Consider the following 21,959-nt stretch of genomic DNA (forward strand, 5'->3'; position numbering starts at 1 on the left):
ACCTTGCCCAGACTTGCCTCGCTGCTAGGCTTCCTACCCAGGAAGGAGCAGCCTTTGCAAAGTTGGGAGACGCCACTGGCGCCTTCCTGGCCTCAGCTCCACTCCTGTATTGCCTTTGCACCTAGGCCCCAGGCGTCCTTTGGGAGGCCTTAGGGGCCGGTGGGTTCCACACTGCCAAGGGCTCCCATAGTGAGAGGTCTGTTCAAGGGAAGGGATGGGTATATTTGGAGTACAATCCTGTATCAGATGTGAGGCCCACACCTTCACCCTGAACGCTCACTCTGAACCCTCACCCCGAACCCTTACCCTCACCCACGCCCTCACCCTGAACCCTCACCCTCACCCTCTCCCTGAACCCTCACCCTCACCCTCTCCCTGAACCCTCACCCTCACCCTCTCCCTGAATCCTCACCCTCATCCTGAATCCTAACCCTCACCCTGAATCCTTACCCTCACCCTCATCCTGAACCCTCACACCTCACCCCTCACCCTAACAAGTTTGGAGGGCTGTTCCACGAACTCTAACCTTTACCCTACCCTAACCGGACCCCCATCCACATCCTAACCCTAACCCACATCATAGTCACGCCCTCAGCCCTATACTTACCCTTGAAGTACCTACCCGCATCTTCTTCATTTTTGACACTTCCCATGCATAACAAAAGACGAGGTTGTAAGGTTTCAAACATGGATCCAAGACCCATTATCCACATAAAAGGGATATAAATACTATGATCACATCATTTAAATCTCTTGCATCACCAAAATACCTCTCCACCACTTATCCAGTCGCCATTGATGGATCACATCTATCTCATACATTTTATAACTTAGCAATCAAATACGCACCAGGACTCTGGGTAATTATAGAGACAAGATTTATTTATACCATAAATATTTCAACAAATTCCACTTTCTACGATGAGTTCAATCTTCACAAAAGTAGGATGAACAGCACCTGTTTCCACTAGGATCCATAGAGCGTGAAAATCTTAATGATGACCACCAGAAAGGTCAGCACGGTTGATATCACAGATTTTTCAGTGTTCCAATACAAGTTCTACCCAAATCCATAAAGAAAGACATACGCATAGGAAACTACAAATTGAAAGCAAGTCTATTGAGATAAATATTGGACATCAATTGTATGAATCTTTAAGGCATAACTGCAGACATTCTTCAGACATTCTTCAAATTCATAGAATGACAACAAAGTATGGCTACGTACAATCCATTCGGTTTTATGAACCACTCATGAATAACCTCACAAGCCATTTGAAACCAGATGACAATTTCAAATAGCTTTGATCTACAAACAAGGCTGTGAGACAGAAAGTTAAAATCGAAATACATGAAGTAAATCCTCAATAGATATGAAAACATCCCATGGTAGTGAAGTCAATTAGCATTAGTTATTAGGGCTTTCATGCACAGACTCATCTCTGATCGATGTGATCCCAATTCATATTTGGCAAAAAATACGAAAGCTGATCTTAACAGTCATATTATTTTTCTTTGTACCCCTAAAAAGAAAAATGAACATGAAAAACTAAATTAAGCTTGGAGGCTCACATTTCCCAATCGGTATACAAAGCAACAGCATGTCAAACTTTCTAATTCACATATGCATTTAAATGAAATTGGATGAAATACCCCTAAATAAACACATACTTCTATGCCCAATGTTTCACAAGGCAGAAAACGCTCAATGAATGAAACTGAGAGGGTAACAGCCAGGAAGGCCAGGGGTCTCCAAAGGGAGGAAATGGGGTGCAAGTGTCAGACAGTTGTTATCTGTCACTTCCGAGGCAGGAGGAAACAAGCTGTTATCTTTTTTCCCCTTCTTGATACAAATTTAAACAGAGATTTTCTCTTACAATTCTGTGTTGCTATAATGACACCTGGTTCCGCCTGAACTTCACTTTTCTCATACTTTGAGCTGACCAAGGCATTTTTCTCATGGAAAGGTTTGCCTTAAGCTATGTGAATGTACTATGTATTTACCCTAGACTCTATCTTCAAGTAGGTTCTGCCTAAAGGCTCAGAACTGACTTGACAAACCAATATGCTTTACTCATACATGGCTCTCCTGATCTATGTGAATGAAGCTATCCATTTGCTCATATCAATCGTTTTATGGCCCAGGATGACTCACCTGGTGCCACGGTCATCTCCATATATCTTGTGGGTGAGGGGTCTGCTGCCATTCCTTTCTCTAATGAGTAGACTGCTAGTAGCTAGATAACATCCAGCCAAAGATGAGTAGGGGGGCACTCTTTCTGCCCCCTTCTGATGTCTATGTCAGAAGCTTTCTCTCTTTTATACTTTAATAAAACGTTGGGACACAAAAGCTCTGACTGATCAACCCTCATCACTGGCCCCGGGTTGAATTCTTCCTCTAAGGAGCCCAAGAATTCAAGCATCTTTCATGGTTAGACAACAACCTTTCCAAACAATGGTCTTTTCAAAAAAAAAAATGATGATAAGTGATGAGTATGCATATGTCTACGAATGAAATGGGACCTATATGTCAAACCACATAAAAATATATCTTCCCTCAACATACATATAACACAACCAGGCCTTCACATGCATCGATTCTCCAACTATCAAGTCATACAAATATGGATGTAAAATATCACAATACATTCCAAAGTTTAAAAGTGATGGATATTGACTTTCGCCCGCTGGTGCTTCTTTTTATGTCATCTCCATTATATTAGCTATGACAACGAATCATGTGCTGTGCGAAGTCACTTACATTGTGTCCAACTCCTTGGGATCATATGGACTAGGCCCCACCAGGCTCCTCTCTCCATGAGATTCTCTAGGCAAAGATACTGGAGGGGGTTGCCATGCTCTCCCTCAGGAGATCTTCCTGCCCCAGGGATGGAATCCATACCTCCCATGTCTCCTGCATGGGTATGTTCTGCATGTTCTTTACCACTAGAACCACCTGGGAAGCCCCAAGACACATGAACATCAGTGGATTTGGGGATCCACGGGGCATATACAGAACCATTCCTCCAACAAAACTGAAGAATGACTTTAAAATCTCAAACAAAACATGAGTATATGTGTTCACAAACTTCATGGAGCAAGGGTTTCTTCGATCTGAAAACTGGCATCGATGAAGGACTGTGTGAAGAATACTTCAAAGTCTATTTGGCAAACACAGCCTACGTTGGCTATATTTAGTCCTCAGTTGAATGGAATGTCATGAGTACTGGTCATTTCAAATAAGTAGCCTATGACGCTGTTTACACTTATTGGGACGCGTGGTATACCACATTCACACATTTCAGTAGCATTGGTGCAAAAACGATACATTTCTCAGGGGAAGCTTCTACATGGACTCCTGGGATCAGAGCTCTAACTCATACACACATACTTTTCCTTTTAAAATGATCCTGCATGATAAGCAAACAAAACACTGGATGAACACCTAGACGGTGAGCTCTGTACTAAATGATTTTAAAGCCAGTAGATGGAATGAGCTGATGAGGAAGACTACAAACGAGTCATCTTCTTCAACTTGGTCAAACCGCTCATAGTCATACAAGTGAATGAAAAGTTGAGCCTGTTGTCATTAAATCTGTTTAAAAGAAATAGAATAATAAAACAAATTAGTAACTCTTATTTTCTTAATAAACATTGTATTATTTCTGCACAGCTTTGTTACTGGCATGAATAGAATATCTACAATAATAACTTGTCACAGTGAAATGGATTCACATTCGATATCGATTCACATCTATAATTGATGCCATAGCTGTTTGATACTATTGCTTGAATGAATGCAACTTATGTGACTTCACAAACTACAAACACGACTAACATAATAGGTATTAAAAAACCTTGAGTGACATGAGCGTGAAGACTTAGTAGAGTTGCTCTCAAGAATAATGATACTATTATTCGCTCTAGCCATAGTACTGGAATCTGTACATTAACACCCCTGCAAAACAAAAGGAAAGGATAGAATAATAATAAAGGAACTTCATAACTATATTCCTACTGTAAACATTCAACACTATGTTTTCTTTTAAACTGACTTTCATATTTGGTCTACTGTAACCTCTTCTGTGTTCATTTTATGCTAAACTTATTGCTAACAGTAAAATTACCATACGAGCTCTAATTAATTTTTTTTTTTACTTGCAAAGCTACTGATAGAACCAAAGGCCAATATCTACATCAAACAGGAGAAACGGAATGGAAACTGTAAACAATTTTATGGAAGAACATTTCCGTGCTCCTATTCAGTCAAATGGGCATTCAAAAGGATGTGATTTTTCTGAAAGTTTATTTCAGAAACTTGGAATTGGATGACTGCAAACAATAAAACTAACAATATATTGATACATAATATTAATAATATACAGTGGGTCATTCTTTTTTTATTCTGCCACAGCTAACAGACAGAAAGTCAGTTGTCATAACTACTACTAACATAAGACCCTCACCGATAAGTGAAGATATATAGGAAAATCCATAATAGCTCTAAAAACCATCAAAGATAAAATGGTAATTAAAAAATACACTGACAGTTTAGCTGGTATAAGAAACAGGATGATTATGAAAGCAAAGCCAACAATCATGGATAGGCCATGGAAGCCCGTGGCTGTCACCAGTGTTGACTTATATCCTTCATCTGAGGTTGTTAAAAGCGCTTGGTAAAATCCAGAGGTTTGCAGCAGTGGTAACCTCCTGAACAGACTGAAATAAAAAGGGTTTCCAGAATATCCTGATGATTTCCATCTACTAGGCTGTGATGAGCTCAAGCAATGCATACTCCAGAGGACAGAAGACAGACAGGTTGGGAACACGTCTACTGCACTTACGGAGAAAGGGAATGTTGCTGCTCAGCCTAGTACAAGTGTAGAAGCAACACCTTGGTGATTCGACCTTTAAAGACTCGATACATATGAGAACGACTGGTATGAATAAACCTTCAGAAGTGCTTTCTCAGACCTCCTCCCATCATAAGCACAAGCATAATGAAAACACTGAGTTTTCATGGTCTCACCCAAAATAAGACTCACTTATGGCTTTGCTTTGAGAATAGTTGAACTACTCATTGTTCAAGAGAAATGATCCTTTCTTCTCTGAAGATTTGTGAATCATTCACAGGGTGTGGTGAATAAACTACTTAAGGGTCTAATACATAAAAATGCAATAGGCTAAGCACAGAGATGTTTTTCTCCCTTTCTCAAAGGATGGAATGGAACATTTTGTATTTGCACTGATTTTATGTCTTGACTTCATGTACAATTATATACTGATTTTTTTAGTTGACATACAATAGGACTAAAAATATTGATATAATACTGATAACTCATGTTGGTATGTGTGGTTGTCACATAGGATTCACAGGAGATTTAAATTCACAGTTGTCAACGTAAAGGATGAATGCTATTTAGCTTCTTCGTGAATCTAGACCACGAATGAAGAGTTTTCCTCAACATATTTCACTGAGAGAAATACAAGGATGATAGGCATAATACTATGCTTCGACTCATGGATATCTAAGCATTGCTCACAATACAGATCTGATTTTCAACATCAGGGTTCTTTCAGTGTCCTTGAACAGCATTTGTTTTTCTGTATACAGAAGAAAAAACTCATGAGTATCAAACTGGTTCACATAAAACATGTGTATGAATTGTTATCTTCCTGAACCAGGGATCAAACCCACATCACTTCCCCCTCCTGCACTGGTAGGCAGATTTTTTATTTATCAACTGTGCCACCTAGGAATCGACATACATTTCAAGGACCACTGCCATCAGCTTCTACTGTTCATGACCAAAGTAGGAGAAACAACATTGGAAGAAGTACTCATAAGGGTACTCATAGGAAGTACTCATAAGTCAAGGAACTGTTATACTGGGTACTCTCGTTGTTACTGGGACAAGTCAGTTCCTCCGATGATGATGGGTATAACTGAAAAATTATTACAAATGCATGGGCTGCGATGTCTACGTGATAAATGTGTTCCTCTTATACTATTGCTTCAGGGATGCCTACTTCAGCATGAAGGAATGCACTTCAAGGGATGCCCGCTATTCCAGCTCAAGCAACAGATAGTGAAGTGCAGATCATTGTCCTTTGTTGAAAATAATCAGCACTTTGTCAACATAGGGAACATGCCAGAGGAACCCTTGGGATGGAACTCTAAAAACAGGTTGGGCCCTCTTTTTGCCAAGCCCTGCGATAAAATACAAATCAGAAAAAGAAAAATAGCATCGGTTTTGTCAGGACTTCCTCATCTTTTCTTTCTTGGTAGCAGGAAGCAGACATTGAGGCCAGAGGACTGCAGGATTTCATTGTGAACTAACGTTGGGTGGGGTGGAAGCTCATCACTCTAGTAAGAATGTGGTTCAAAAAAATGGAATTTCATTCACTTCATGGACATAGAGTTCTATAATCCTTCATTAAGGAATTCAATAAGCTATATTTCCTTACACCTTCACAATCTCTTGGTTTACGAGAACATCAATTGCTAGTCCAGCACTTATACAATGAGTGTTACAGGTAGTATGAATGTATAAATGATGATGAGCAATGACAGGAAGTTTATTTAATCTCTGTTTGAATTCTTGATTTTTTATATAATTTTTTATAATATCCTTACAGATGTGAATATTTTACTGACATGTATAAATACACGTTGAGTAGTGCTATGATAACTCATAGTGTTGGCACAATAAATATCATGGTTACTATGTGCTTTTCATATATTCCTTTTGAGATTCTCTTCCATTATACATTATCATAAGATATTTAATAGTTTCCTAAACTGTACAGTAGGTCCTTGTGGCTTCTTTTATATATAGTAATGTACTTGTTAATAATTCAAACAAAAACTGGTACACAAATACTCATAGTGACATTCACAATAGCTCAAAGGTAGAACTCATTCAAGTGTCCGTTGGTGGGAGACTGAATATGCAACACAAGGTATATTCAGAAGCTTGAACGGTATTCCACCATACGAAAAAGTACATTAAATGGTGCTGCCACTCTGCAAGACATTACAGAAATGACTCCAAAACAAACACATGGAATAAATACATAGTTCGATTCCAATTCAAGCTATGTACCCAAAAGGATTGGGAAAGGGGGCTGAAAAAATGGATACTTCTTCCGTCATACTCACAACAGCATGATTCACACTGGCAAACAAACAGAAGTGATCTAAGTGTCCATGGCAGCCAATTCCATAAACAAACTGTGGTATACACACAATGGAATCTGATTCGGCCCTTCAAAGTCAGTAATTCTGACAATGCGACAATGTGGACAAACCTTATGGTCATTAGATCATGTGAAATAAACCAGACCAAGAAAAGACAAACGTTCTGTGATTCCACTCATATGAGATATCCAAACAAGTCAAATCTGTCAGAAATAGCAGAGAGTGATTCCGACCGATCGAAAAGAGTTCATGTTTCATGGACCTCAGTTTCCCTTGGAAAAACTGACTTCCCGTGATATCTCCAAAACCAATTAGACAAATAATTGGAAGCTATATCCAGTCAAATGAATGTAGACATAATGTTATATACAGTGTACACCAAACTCACTCAAACTTCTTAACAGACAAAAGGCAAAACTGTATCTATGGTACCTCAGCTTAGCTTAAAACTGTATCTACAGTACCTCACTTCTGCTTATAAAATTTAACAACAACAACAACAACACACTAAAGTCTATCCAAAAAAGGATATAAAACATATATAACATTAACTTTAAAGAATTAGACATTTAAACTGTGAAAAACCTTATTCACAAAACTTAAACACAAGCCACAGGAAAATATATTTATAAAATACATATCTGATAAAGGATTGTACTCCAAATATACCAAAAAATCTAGAACAATCTCATAAAAAATGTATACACCTAAACACCTGTCCTACAAAAATATAAAGATAGTAAATAAGCCTATCAAAAAGACTCAAAATCACATATCATTAGGAAATTACAAACTAAAATAACAGTGAGGTAGCACTGCACACCTATTAGATCCAGTAAACTCAAAAAAAAAAAACGGGGGTAGGGCACAACTTCTCCGGTGGCTCAGTGGTAAAGAATCTGCCTGACAATGCAAGACACTCTAGTTTGATCCCTTACCCCAGAAGATCCCACATGCCACAGAGAAACATAGCTGGATTTTTCCACAGCTAAACAAAGCTCACCTGTGACCTGAATACTATATGGCTAGCACTTACTAAACAGCTTTGAAAACGTCCAGACAAAAAGTATCACATGATTATATACAACAGCTCTACTTGTAATAACTAAAAACTTTCAAATATCAGGATGTCTTCAGTAGATGACAGTGTAAACAAATGGGGATACATCCAAAGTGAAGGGGAGCAAATGCTACCACAAAATATACCACCTCAGCATGATAATTAGTGGGACCCAATTAACTTTTTTTTTTAGAGGACACATGATCATCTCTGAAACCCAAGTTCAAGACAGCTCTTCTGTGAGTCACATTTACCAGAGAAATCTCATTTCAAAGGAATCCTCTCTATATGCCAGATAGAAGGATGAGACACAGTCTTTTGAAACTCTTTTTTCTTTTCTATCGATAGGGAAAGCTAAGCCGTAAATCTGCACAACAACCATACCCTTCCTTTCCTTTGGTTGTATCTGTAAAATATTTGTTTCTTTTTTAATTTGGCTGCGCCAGGTCAACCTTCATTGAGGTAAGCCAGATATTTAGCTACAACATGCAAATTCTCCTTGGTGGCATGGGAGATCTAGCTCTTGGATCAGGGAATGAACCTGGGCCTCCTTCTTTGGGAGTGTCCAGTCTCAGCCACTGGACCACCAGAAAGTGCCTGTTTTGTTTTCAGATGAAGATGGAATCTAAGGTGATATCTTGGGCCATTTCAGTCACTGACTCAGTTTCCTGAGTTTCTCCAAAGCACGCACAAGGTGCACATTATTAAACTGGTTTGCAAAACAAGAAAAGGTTGTCTGCTACAACACTGTATGCTTACAAATATCTAAATGGTAAATGGCATATTATTTATTTTTAATTACTATGGGGGGGGGGGAAGAATGCAGGATTCATACATGTTACCACATGAATAAATATTAAAACCATCTTCAGTGAAAAAGAAATCCACATCGAAAAGGCCACCCAGAACCCTTATTCACCATGTCTGCTTTCAATCCATCAAGTTTGTCCAAATAACTGAAAATCTCAGTAACACTCTAAATAAAGAAAAAAGGATGAAGATGGAAACAAAAGATATATTCATACACTTGAACAATTGCTAAAAGTGGAAGTGGGGCAGTGGATTACATTATAATGTAGGTACCATATGATTTCCTGATTTTGGAGATTATGTGCTGGTTCTGCAGAAGGTACCCATTTTGGATAAAACACATAGAGTATTTTAGATGATGTGGCAAATGCTAGCACTTGTTCCCATTGCTAGGCATTTTCTGTACATTTTAAATGACTGGAAAGTATACTAGGTTTCAAAACAACCATGTCAATACCACAAAAGAAATTTAGCGCAGACAGGCAGGAAACTTTCTGATACAGGCCAAGACTTACCCAGATGAAGTTCAAGGGAAGCTGGGATGCTCACTGCCCGTGAAGGAGTCCACGTGGAATGAAGAAGTAGTGTGGGAAGTCTATTAGTAACCACCATGTCTTGGGTCCTCTGGATGACCTACTGCAGGAGAAACAGATCTTACAGATAAAATGTTCCACATCACTTCACAAAAAGTTGTTAGACTACATTCAGTAAAGCTGAATCATTTTGGATTAATTTACAATCATAAAATACTACCCTTTACAGTCCAAAAATCACTTGCATTTCTATACACTAATAACAATCAGGAAAAAAATATTAAGAAAATTCCACTTAAATAAAACATCTAGCAACAAACTTAATCAAGAACATAAAAAACCAGTAGTCAGAAAACTAGAAGGCACTGATAAAGAAACCAAAGAAAATACAAACACACAGAAAATTATTCCACGCTCATGCACTGGAACAATGAGGAATTAAAAGGTCCATTCCAACCAAAGTCATCAACAAATACACGGACTGCAATCACAAAATAATATTCAATGGCATTTTTCACAGAAATAGAAATATTCCTAATATTAGGCTGCTACTGTTGAACAGGACCTTAAACGGCCAAAAAGACTCTGAGAAAGAGGAACACAGCTGGAGGCATCTTCCTATCCCTCTTCAAACTACATCACGGAGCTGTAGTGACCACCACAGTGAGGAACTGGCAGGAACACAGACACATGGACTCCAGGAGAGAATAGAGAGCCCAGAAACGAACCCACCTGTACATGGTCAGTTCCTGAAAATCAAACCAGGAACGAGCGAAGAGGAAAGGACAGTCTTCTCAAGAAACAGTGACAGGAAAATGGCCACCTACACGGAAGAACATCAGTGTTCATCCTCTACATCATCTAACGCAAATCTAACTGAAAACCCACCGCTTTGCACACGGAGCTCTTTCCCCCTGAGTCCTCTGAGATGGACCTCCAGTCAGCCCTCAGCTGGACACAGGAAACGTCTACTCCATCCTCATTTTTCGCTCTTGCAGCGCCTCCCTGCTGGTGGGCACTGAGGCAACCCTGCTCCTCTCAGCCTGGATGCAGCCCTGTTATCCAGAAGCCTGAGCCCTGATGGTCCTGAGGAGACAAAGCTCCCGCCAGCTGCTCACGGAGCAGAGTCTAAAGGCAAAGCGTCCTGCGCCCGCGGGTCAGAGGGGCCTTTGGCGCCCCCTGCGGGCCACAAGAGAAGAGCGGGCAGCCCGGTGCTCACAGACCTCAGAGGGCTCACCCAGAAGCAGCTCTGCTGTGAGCACTCAGACTGGAAGCCCAAACTGAAATGGAGCAGAATAGCTCCATGACCCTCCGCAAAACATGGCTAAGGAACAATCAGAGCCTGCATGGAATGCAGCCATAAAAAGGAACACATTTGAGTTTGTTCTAATAAAGGGGAGGGAAGTCAGTCAAAGAGAGAAAAACATGGAATCTAGAAGGATGGTACTGACGAGTCTGTTCACAGAGCAGCAATGGAGGTGCAGACATAGAGAACAGACTTACAGACGAGGGTGGGGAACAAGAGGGAGAGGGTGAGATGAATGGAGAGAGCAGCATGGATGCAGGTACACCTACATTTGTAAATAGACAACCAATGGGAATTTGCTGTATGATTCAGGGAACTCAAACTGGGGCTCAGTAGTAACCTGGAGAGGTGGGAATGCGTGCGAGGTGGGAGGGAGATTCAAGAGCAAGAGGACATAGGTACACCTATGGTTAATTCATGTGGATGTATGACAAATCAAACCAGTATTGTAAAGCAATGATCAATCAACTAAAAGAAATAACTTTAAAAAAATATGAACATAAACACAAACTTTGCAACAAGGTAACTCCATTTAAAAAACTATAGAATTTTAGAAAACTGCAAAAGTTCTACATGACCGTTGGTCTGGTGATCAGGTCTAACATACACAAAACAAGCCAACTTACCAAATTATGAATATAAATTATTTAAAACATTGCCTTTTATCATTTCATACATTTACCCTGTGGAGGACCTTACTCGAGAGAACCAAAAACAAACTGTTAAATGAACCACGGACCACCCACCCTGGCCAGGCAACAGAGAAAAGAAAACACTTGCAGGAATCATCTTACAACAGGAGGTCCTGGGAAGGAACAAGGAACGAACAAGCTACCACCAACCAGAATTCTGGAGAGGTCAGGAGATGGGAGGCTCCAGTTCAGAGGTCCTACCAACCTCCCAGGATCCACTTCGCTGGAATCCATCTCAGCTGAGTGATGCGTGTGCCCCCAAGAAGGATCCCAATTCAGAATGCCTGGCAAGAGACAAACCAGAAATGAGCCCGATGACCATAAAACCTGAGACTGTGAGCCACGTGACAGAGTGGTTCTCTCCGTTTCCCTCACCCTCCTGCCCTCCACCCTGGCAGCCCTTCCCAATAAAGCCTCTCGCTTGGACAGCACTCCTCTCCTCAGACAACTCATTGCCCAGTGTCAGACAAGAACTCACTCTCAAGCCCTGAAAGGGATCCCCCTTCCTTCATCAAAAGCAATATCCAGGAGAAAATATCTTCAAAACGCTATCTTGCAGAGAAGGAAATCAGAGAAGGCAATGGCAGCCCACTCCAGTACCATTGCCTGGAGAATCCCACGGACAGAGGAGCCTGGTAGGCTGCAACCCCGGGGTCACTAAGAGACGGACACGACTTCACTGAGTGGCTTCACTTTCACTTTTCACTTTCATGCACTGGAGAAGGACATGGCAACCCACTCCAGTGTTCTTGCCTGGAGAATCCCAGGGACAGAGGAGCCTGGTAGGCTGCTGTCTATGGGGTCGCGCAGAGTCAGGCACGACTGAAGCGACGCAGCAGCAGCAGCAGCAGCAGCAGCAGCAGCAGCAGCAGCAGCAGAGAAGGAAATGGCACCACCTGCAGTACTCTGGTCTCAGAAATCCCAGGGACAGAGGAGCTTGGTGGGCTACAGTCCAAAAGCAGGGCATTTCTGATGGGAGGAAACAGTCCCAGGGAAGCTGAGCTGCTCACCAAAGGCCCCAGAGCTTTGGATAGCACACCAGAGCTGGGGCTGAGGATTCCCAGCTGCCATGCCTCTTGATCCTGGCCTCTTTCACTAGATACATGTGTGGAAAACTAGTCTAAAATATGCCCTGGTGGTTCCATAGTAAAGAATCCACCCCCCGGTGCTGGAGATGCATGTGCGATCCCTAGGATGGGAAGATCCCACATCCTATGGAGCCCGTGTGCCACAACAGCCGAGCGAGCCTGTGCTCTAGATCCTGGAAGCCACGATGCCGAGTTCACATGCTGCAGCCACTGAAGCCCGTGAGCCTGTGCCCCTCAACAAGAGGAGACACTGCAGTGAGAAGCCTGCAAACCACTAGTTATGGCCCATGCTCACCAAAACTAGAGAAAAGCCCACACACAAAGAGGCAACACAGCCAACAATCAATAAAACTGTTTTCCTAAAACAATGCATATCTGACAAAGAAACTGTATTCGAATTGTCCAAGAACACTAGAGCAAACAAGCCCATTCATAATTGGTAGCGACTGAAATAGACACCTGGCCACTGAGGGTATACTGATAGTAAACTATCATACAAAAACATACTCAAGATACTGGTGCAATGCATGCAGAGCCCCCTTTGAAAGACAATCTGACAGTTTTTTTTTCAGTAACCACGTGGGACAAGCACTGAATTCTGTGTATGACAAGCGGTGGAAGCCAGGTATCTTACCATTGGAATGCAAAGTTACAGATAAACAAAAGGAAACGTTACAATGTCCATGTCGTGGTGGATCAGGTTGGAGACATCACAAATTACCTTTAACTGAATATGTTCAAAGGTGAGCTGGAATACATGGATATATATATATATATCCATGTATTGTCAGCTGAGCATATTGAGCTCCTACATGTATGTTTTAAATATCATTCTCTAATAAAAGGGAACAGGAAACATCTCCAATGGCCCGGTGGTAAAGAATCTGCCTACCGATGCAGGGAACACGGGTTCAATTCCTGTGTAGGAGATTCCACACGCCCAGGGGCAACGAAGCCCTTGAACAGCTCTTGAAGTTTGCATGCTCCAGAGCCCAAGTTCTGCAAACAGAGAAAGCACTGCAATGAGAAGCCATGGCACAGCAACTAGAGGGTAGCCTCTGCTCACTACAACTAGACAAACGAGCAATAAAGACCCAGCACAGTCAAAAATAATGTAATGTTTAAAAAAAGGACAGTTCTTTGAAGAAATGACTGAGACTAGGGGTGAGACTGTAAATATATGAGACAGGGTCATCTTAAATTATGAGAAATTAAAGAAACTAAAGACAACTATCAAGCTGTCCAAACTGATACAAATGAATGATGACACAGTGTTATCTGTATACACCAGCAAATAACAATCTGAAAAGGAATTTAAACAAACGATTCCCTTTCAGTCATGTCAACATTAATAAAAGACTTTGCTATGGACAGAATGAGGATAACAAGACTGGCACACTGGAAATGATACATGATTGCTGAAAAATACCCTAAAGACATGGACAGATATGCCATAGCGATGAAAAGGCTTCAGTTGGCAATACCATGGAATGCATCTTCAATCTGAAATGAAGATTCAATATGAATTTCAAAAGGCTGAAAGGTGGTTGCTAAACCACAAAAGATGCCAGCATTCTTGGACTCCAGAGGAGAATTCAATCCAGGGCAAGTGACGAAGCTTGATGGCTCAGAGGTTTTCTGTTAAAAAGTTTTATTAAAATATAAAAGAGATCGAGAGAGCTGCTGACGTAGACAGTAAAAGGGGGAAGAGTACCCCCTGCTAGTCTTTAGCCAGATGTTATAGAGCCACTAGCAGTCTGCTAATGAAAGAAAGACAATGTGTCAGAGAATGGCACCAGGCCCCTCACCCACAGCATGCATTGAGATAACATTGGCAGCAGATGAGTCATCCCAGGCCATAAAATGATGGACATGAATCTTGAAGAAAGGCAGATTTCCAAGCAAATATATAGTTTCATTCACATAGATTAAGAGAACAAGGTATGAGTAAAACATACTGGTTTGTCAAGTTTTTTCTGAGCCTTTAGGGGAAACTGACCTGAAGACAGAGCCTTGGGTAAATACATAGTACATTAGCATACCTTAAGACAAACATTTCCATAAGAAAAATGCATTGCTTAGTTCAAGGTTTGAGGAAAGTTAAATTCAGGTGGAGCCAGGAGTGGTCATGGCAACACAGAAATTTCTGAGAAACCTTTTAAATTTGTATCAAGATGGAGAAAAAAAAATGCAGCACTCTTTTGTCTCCTCCGGCCTCTTAAGAGAGAGAAAAAAACGTCTGACACTTGCAGTCTATTTTCTCTGTCTGGAGACCCCTGGCCTTCCTGCCTGTTATCCTCTCCAGGCCTGTAGGAAGCAATACACTAGGCTGCTTGGGAAAACCGCGCGGGTCTGAGCTTTATGCAAAGGGGTAAAGCAGTAAAACCCTTGGCCCCAAAGGCGAGGCTTTTCTGCGACCGCCATTTTAGTCGGCTCCGAGACTGCAAACAAAGAGGGCAGAATACATGGTTCCCTGCTCCGCCCAGTCCGAGTTCCCTTACCTGTGGCCCACAGCCCTGCGCTCTGCTCGCTGGATGCCAATCGACGGGGACCCAGGAGCCCACGAAACGAGCATTCCCAGCTGCAATGGCGAGCCCTGAGAGCCCTGGCCCCCGACGCGCCGCCATGTTCATCCCGCCCCAGACCCGCTCACGTGAGCCGCGCTCCTGACCAGCCGCCCAGGCTCGCCCCGCCCCCGACGCGCTCACGGTGCGCCCCACCCCCACGCCCCCTTCCAGGACAGGCCCGCGGGACCGCGACTGCCTCCAGGTGAAACACAAGGACAAGCAAATCCACCCCACCGAGACAATCCAAGCTTTTTCTCAGCTGATCTGTCTATGATTTAGGGATAAAACTATGACTATAGAAAGCAAAGATGACCTAGGACAGCCATGATAGTCTATAGAGCCAGACCCTGGCGGGCAGAGGCTTGAAGAGGGTCCGGGAGCTCTGTCAGAACAGCAAGCCTCTGTAGCGTAGCGGTTAGGTGCGCTGGTGAGCAGGCAGACGATGGTCTGTAAGTCAGGAGTTCAAGTCTGCAGCTTAACTCTTTTGCTCTTAGGGGGCGGGGGACAGCAACAGGCGGGACTTAGACCAGAAACGTTTATTTTTATTTTAGAGGTTTATTGTTTAGCTTAGGGTTAGGGTTCGGGCAACCCCCCAACTTGTTCAGGTTCGGGTTCAGGGTTAGGGTTAGAATTTGGGGATCCCCCCTCTTCTAAGAGTTCGGGTTTGGGTTAGGGTTCATGTCAGGGTCAGGGTTCGGGTTACGGTTAGGGTTAGCATTAGTGTTGGGGTTACAGCTTAAAGTGAGCCCTACTAGGGCCCATAGTTCTTTATTAGCCTGCCCTGGTGGGCCGAGGCTTGAAGAGGGTTCGGGAGCCCTGCTGGAAGCAGCAAGCCTCTGTAGCATAGGGGTTAGGTGGGCCACTAGGCAGGTAGGCTATGGCCTGTAAATCAGGAGTTCAAGTCTCCAGTCTGACCTTTTCGCTTTTCAGGGGCAGGGGACTGCAAGAGCCAGGGCTTAGACCAGAAAATTTTTTTATTTTAGAGGTTTATTGTTAAGCTTAGGGTTAGGGTTCGGGCAACCCCCCCCCCCACTTGTTAGGGTTCGGGTTCAGGTTAGAATTCGGGGACCCCCCTCTTCTTAGAGTTCGGGTTTGGGTTAGGGTTCATGTCAGGGTCAGGGTTCGGGTTACGGTTAGGGTTGGCATTAACTCTAGGGTTACAGCTAAAGTGAGCGCTAATAGGGTCCATAGTTCTTTATTAGCCTGCAGTGGCGGGGTGAGGCTTGAAGAGCGCCTGGGAGCAAAACAAAACCCAGTAATCCTCTCTAGCGAAGCGGTTAGGCTGACAACCAGTTAAACATCCAACTTGGCTCTGTAGGTCAGGCATTCAAGTCCCAGTTTTGCCTCGTTTGCTTTTAGGGGGTGAGGGACAGCAAGGGGCGGGGCTTAGGCCAGAAAAGTTTATGTTTATGTTAGAGTTTTATTGTTAGGGTTAGGTTTAGGGTTCTGGCATCCCCCCAACTTGTTAGGGTTCAGGTTCAGAGTTCGGGTGCGGGGAATCCCCTCTCTACTTAGGGTTCGGGTTCAGGGTTCGTGTTTGTGGTTTGGGGTTCAGCGTTTGGGGTTAGGGGTTCGCGGTTCTAGTTTGAAGTTTGGGGTTCCGATTAGGGGTTCAAGGTTCAGCTTAGGGGTTTGGGGTTTGGGGTTCGGGTTAGGGGTTCGCGGTTTGGGTTTGGGGTTTGGGGTTCGGGTTAGGGGTTCGCGTTTCAGATTTGGGGATCAGGTTATGGGTTCTCAGTTCAGGTTCGGGGTTCGCAGTTCGGGTTTGGGGTTTGAGGTTCAGGTAAAGGGTTTGGGGTTCGCGGTTTGGGTTTGTGGTTTGAGGTTTGGGTTTGGGGTTTGGGGATCAGGTTAGGGGCTCTCGGATTGGGTTAGGGGTTCACAGTTCGGGTTTGGGTTTGAGGTTAGGGTGAAGGGTTTGGGGTTTGGGGTTCGCGGTTTGGGTTGGAGGTTTGGGATTCGGGTTAGGGGTTTTGGGTTTGGGATTCGGGTTATGGGTTTGGGTTTTGGGGTTCGCGGTTTGGGTTTGGGTTTGGGGTTCTGGTTAGGGGTTCGGGGTTCGGGTTTGGGGTTTGGAGTTCGAGGTTTGGGGTTCGCGTTTCAGGTTAGGGGTTGAGGGTTGGGGTTTGGGGTTCGCGGTTTGGGATAGGGGTTCGCGGATTTGGTTAGGGGTTAGGGATTTGGGGTTTGGAGTCTGGGATTTGGGTCAGGGGTTCGTGGTTTGGGGTTCCAGTTATGGGTTTGGGTTCAGGGTTGTGGGTTGGGGGTTTGGGGTTCGGTTTTTGGGTTTGCAGTTTGGGTTACGGATTAGGGGTTTGGGGTTTGGGTTTGGGGTTCGGGAATTGGGATTCGAGGATTGGGGTTGGGGGTTCCGATTAGAGGTTCAGTAAGTGAGATTTGTGGGTCGGGGGTCAAGATTTGAGGTTTGGGGTTTGGGCTTCGGGGGTTTGGGTTCAGGGTTTGGGGATGGGGGTGTGAGGTGCAGTTTCGAGTTTTGCTGTTCAGGTTAGGAGTTAGGGGTTGGGAGTTCGGGGTTCGGCTTAGGGGGTTGGGGTGTGCGGTTTGGGGTTTGAGGTTTGGGGTTCCGGCTAGGGGTTTGGGGTTCGGATCAGGGGTTTGGAGTTTGGGTTTGAGGGTTGGGTTTTGGGGTTTGGGTTTCGGGGTTTAGAATTCGGGTTAGGTGTTCGCAGTTTGGGTTAGGGGTTTGGGGTTTGGGTTGGGGGTGTGGGGTGTGGGGTACGGGTTAGGGGTTTGGGTTCAGGGTTTGGGGTTCACTTTATGGGTTTGCGTTTCCGGTAAGGCATTAGGGGTGTGCGGTCTGGGTGTGGGGTTCGTGTTAGCGGTTTGGGGTTGGGGGTTCGGGTTCCAGATTTGGGGTTCGGGGTTTGAGTTATGGATTCGGGGTTTGGGCTACATGGTTCGGGGTTTGTGGTATGGGGTTTGGGGGTCGGGGTTTGGGTTTGGGGCTCGGGTTAGGGGTTCGGGTACGAGTTAGGGGTTCACGGATCGGGTTAGGGGTTTGGGGTTCGGCCTTTGAGGTTCGGTTAAGGGGTTCGCTGTTCTGGTTAGGGGTTAGTGACAGGGGCTTCTGTTTTAGGGTAGGGGGTCGCAGTTCAGGTTATGGGTTAGGGGTTTGGTGTTTCGTTTTCGGGTTATGGTAAAGGGTTCAGGTAGGGGATTGGGTTAGGGGATTCGGGTTCAGGTTGGGAGTTCGGTGCTTGGGGTTAGAGATTTGGATTCGGGAAATGGGTTGGGGTTCATGGTATGGTGTTCGAGTTAGGGGTTTGGGGTTCGGAGTTTGGGGGTTCTTGTTCTGATTAGGGGCTTGGGGTTTGGGGTTCGGCTTCGGGGTTAGAGGTTTGCGGTTTGGGGTTGTGGTTTGGAGATTGGAGTTTGGGTTTGGGATTAAGGGGTAGGTGTTTTGGTTTGAGGTCGGGTTAGGGTTAAGGTATCAGGTTTCAGGTTCATTGTTTGGGGATTCGAGCTAGGCATTCAGTTTACAGGTTTGGGATATAGGGTTTTGAGGTCAGGGTGGAGTTCCGGGATTGGAGTCGCGATTAGGGGCTACTGAGTGCCGCAGAGGCAAGGGCTCCAGCAGTAAAAGCAGGCTGCGAGAAGCTGGGAGACGCTACTGGCGCCTTTCTGGCCTTAGCTCCACTCCTGCCTTGCCTTTGCACCTAGGCCCCAGGCGTCCTTGGGAAGGGCTTAAGGGCCGGTGGCTTGCACACTGTCAAGGGCTCCAGCAGGGAGAGCTCTGTGAGAGGGAAGGGAAGGGCAAGTGCAGGGCTCCTCCAGCAGTTGCTTGGCCGCCCAGACTCAGCGCCGCACGGAGTGCACCAGGCTCCCAGGGCCCCTGGCTGGGGTCTGCAGCCCCGCACACCTGGAGGCTGATTCCCTGGGCGCCTAGCAGCTGCCTTACACACTTGGCTTCCCTAGCGCTCTCCTCCCCAGCAGAGACGTGTGCAGCTGGTTGGGGGAATGCCCCTGCGTGCCTGGGCTCCGGCCCACAGCCCCAGCTCAGGGCAAGCAGCCACTGAGCCAAGACCTGCAAGAGGCGAAGAGCGCCCCCACCTGGAAGCCGAGTGAAGAGCTGGCGGGGAGGCGAGCCTCCTCGAGGGAAGAAGAGGCAGCCCAGCCTCGTTTGGCTCAAGCCCTACTTGGCTGGATCCGAGTGCGCCTCCAGAACGGCAGAGCTCCAGCTCTGCTCAGAGGCCCGATCTGGCAGAGATGCTGGCGCGAGGCTGCTCTGCCCTGGGCGAGCCTTGCCCAGACTTGCCTGGCTGCTAGGCTTCCTGCCCAGGAAGGAGCAGGCTGCGCGAGGCTGGGAGACGCCACTGGCGCCTTCCTGGCCTCAGCTCCGCTCCTGCCTCACCTTTGGACCTAGGCCCCAGGCGTCCTTTGGGAGGGCTTAGGGGCCGGTGGCTTGCACATGCCAAGGGCTCCAGCAGGAAGAGCTCTGTGCGAGGGAAGGGAAGGGTTAGTGCTGGGCTCCTCCAGCGGTTGCTTGGCCGCCCAGACTCAGTGCCGCACGGAGTGCACCAGGCTCCCTGGGCCGCTGGCTGGGGTCTTCAGCCCCGCACACCCGGAGGCTGACTCCCTGGGCGCCCAGCAGCTGCCTCACACACGAAGATTCCCTAGCGCTCTGCTCCCCAGCAGAGACGTGTGCAGCTGGTTGGGGCCTGCCCCTGCGTGCCTGGGCTCCCGCCCACAGCCCCAGCTCAGGGCAAGCAGCCCCTGAGCGAAGACCTGCACGAGTCGCTGAGCCCCCCCACCTGGAAGCCTAGTGAACAGCTGGCGGGGAGGCGAGCCCCCTCGAGGGAAGAAGAGGCAGCCCAGCCTCGTTTGGCTCAAGCCCTACTTGGCTGGAGCCGAGTGTGCCTCCAGGACGGCAGAGCTCCAGCTCCGCTCAGAGGCCCAATCTGGCAGAGTTGCTCGCGCGAGGCTGCTCTGCCCTCGGCGAGCCTTGCCCAGACTTGCCCGGCTGCTAGGCTTCCTGCCCGGAAGAAGCAGGCTGCGCGAGGCTGGGAGACGCCATTTGCCCCTTCCTGGCCTCAGCTCTGGTCCTGCCTTGCCTTTGCACCTAGGCCCCAGGCGTCCTTAGGGAGGGCTTAGGGACCGGTGGCTTGCACACTGCCAAGGGTTCCAGCAGGGAGAGCTCTGTGAGAGGGAAAGAAAGGCAAGTGTAGGGCACCTCCAGCGGTTGCTTGGCCGCACAGACTCAGCGCCGAACGGAGTGTACCAGCCTCCCAGGGCCCGTGGCTTTTGTCTGCAGCCCCGCACACCCGGAGGCTGACTCCCTGGGCGCCCAGCAGCTGCCTCACACACGTAGCTTCCCTAGCGCTCTCCTCCCCAGCAGAGACGTGTGCAGCTGGTTGGGGCCTGCCCCTGCGTCCCTGGGCTCACGCCGACAGCCCCAGCTCAGGGAAAGTAGCCCCTGAGCCAAGACCTGCAGGACGCGCAGAGCGCCCCCACCTGGAAGCCGAGTGAACAGCTGGCGGGGAGGTGAGCCTCCTTGAGGGAAGAAGAGGCAGCCCAGCCTCGTTTGGCTCAAGCCCTGCTTGGCTGGAGCCGAGTGCGCCTCCAGGACGGCAGAGCTCCAGCTCTGCTCAGAGGCCCGATCTGGCAGAGTTGCTGGCGCGAGGCTGCTCTTCCCAAGGCGAGCCTTGCCCAGACTTGCCTCGCTGCTAGGCTTCCTGCCCAGGAAGGAGCCGGCTGCGCGAGGCTGGGAGACGCCACTGGCGCCTTCCTGGCCTCAGCTCCGCTCCTGCCTTGCCTTTGCACCTAGGCCCCAGGCGTCCTTTGGGAGGGCTTAGGGCCCGGTGGCTTGCACACTGCCAAGGGCTTCAGCAGGAAGAACTCTGTGCGAAGGAAAGGAAGGGCTAGTGCCGGGCTCCTCCAGCGGTTACTTGGCCGCCCAGACTCAGCGCCGCACGGAGTGCACCAGGCTCGCAGGGCCCCTGGCTGGGGTCTGCAGCCCCGCACACCCGGAGGCTGACTCCCTGGGAGCCCAGCAGCTGCCTCACACACGTAGCTTCCCTAGCGCTCTCCTCCCCAGCAGAAACGTGTGCAGCTGGTTGGGGCCTGCCCCTGCGTGCCTGGGCTCCCGCCCACAGCCCCAGCTCAGGACAAGCAGCCCCTGAGCCAAGACCTGCAGGAGGCGCAGAACGCCCCCACCTGGAAGCCGAGTGAACAGCTGGCGGGGAGGCGAGCCCCCTCGAAGGAAGAAGAGGCAGCACAGCCTCTTTTGGCTCAAGCCCTACTTAGCTGGAGCCGAGTGCGCCTCCAGGACGGCAGAGCTCCAGCTCTGCTCAGAGGCCCGATCTGGCAGAGTTGCTGGCGCGAGGCTGCTGTGCCCTGGCCGAACATTGCCCAGACTTGCCTCGCTGCTAGGCTTCCTGCCCAGGAAGGAGCCGGCTGCGCGAGGCTGGGAGACGCCACTGGCGCCTTCCTGGACTCAGCTCCGCTCCTGCCTTGCCCTTGCACCTAGGCCCCAGGCGTCCATTGGGAGGGCTTAGGGGCCAGTGGCTTGCACACTGCCAAGGGCTCAAGCCAGAAGAGCTCTGTGCGAGGGAAGAGAAGGGCTAGTGCAGGGCTCCTCCAGCGGTTGCTTGGCCGCCCAGACTCAGCGCCGCACGGAGTGCACCAGGCTGCCAGGGCCCCTGGCTGGGGTCTGCATCCCCGCCCACATGGAGGCTGACTCCC

General features: G+C 47.0%; 1 long non-coding RNA gene across 1 annotated transcript; it reads right to left on the reverse strand.

Moving 5' to 3' along the window:
* Positions 1-857: 857 nt before the first annotated feature.
* Positions 858-15,345, reverse strand: LOC138447110 (uncharacterized). Its single transcript, XR_011259670.1, has 6 exons — positions 15,192-15,345; positions 13,583-13,689; positions 11,753-11,886; positions 9,587-9,707; positions 2,762-3,595; positions 858-1,523 (listed from the first exon to the last, which is right to left on the reverse strand). It is a non-coding gene; the product is annotated as an uncharacterized lncRNA (long non-coding RNA).
* Between the last annotated feature and the right edge of the window lie 6,614 nt (positions 15,346-21,959).

Source organism: Ovis canadensis, chromosome 11 (assembly GCF_042477335.2).
Source record: "Ovis canadensis isolate MfBH-ARS-UI-01 breed Bighorn chromosome 11, ARS-UI_OviCan_v2, whole genome shotgun sequence".
Classification (NCBI taxonomy): Eukaryota; Metazoa; Chordata; class Mammalia; order Artiodactyla; family Bovidae; genus Ovis; species Ovis canadensis.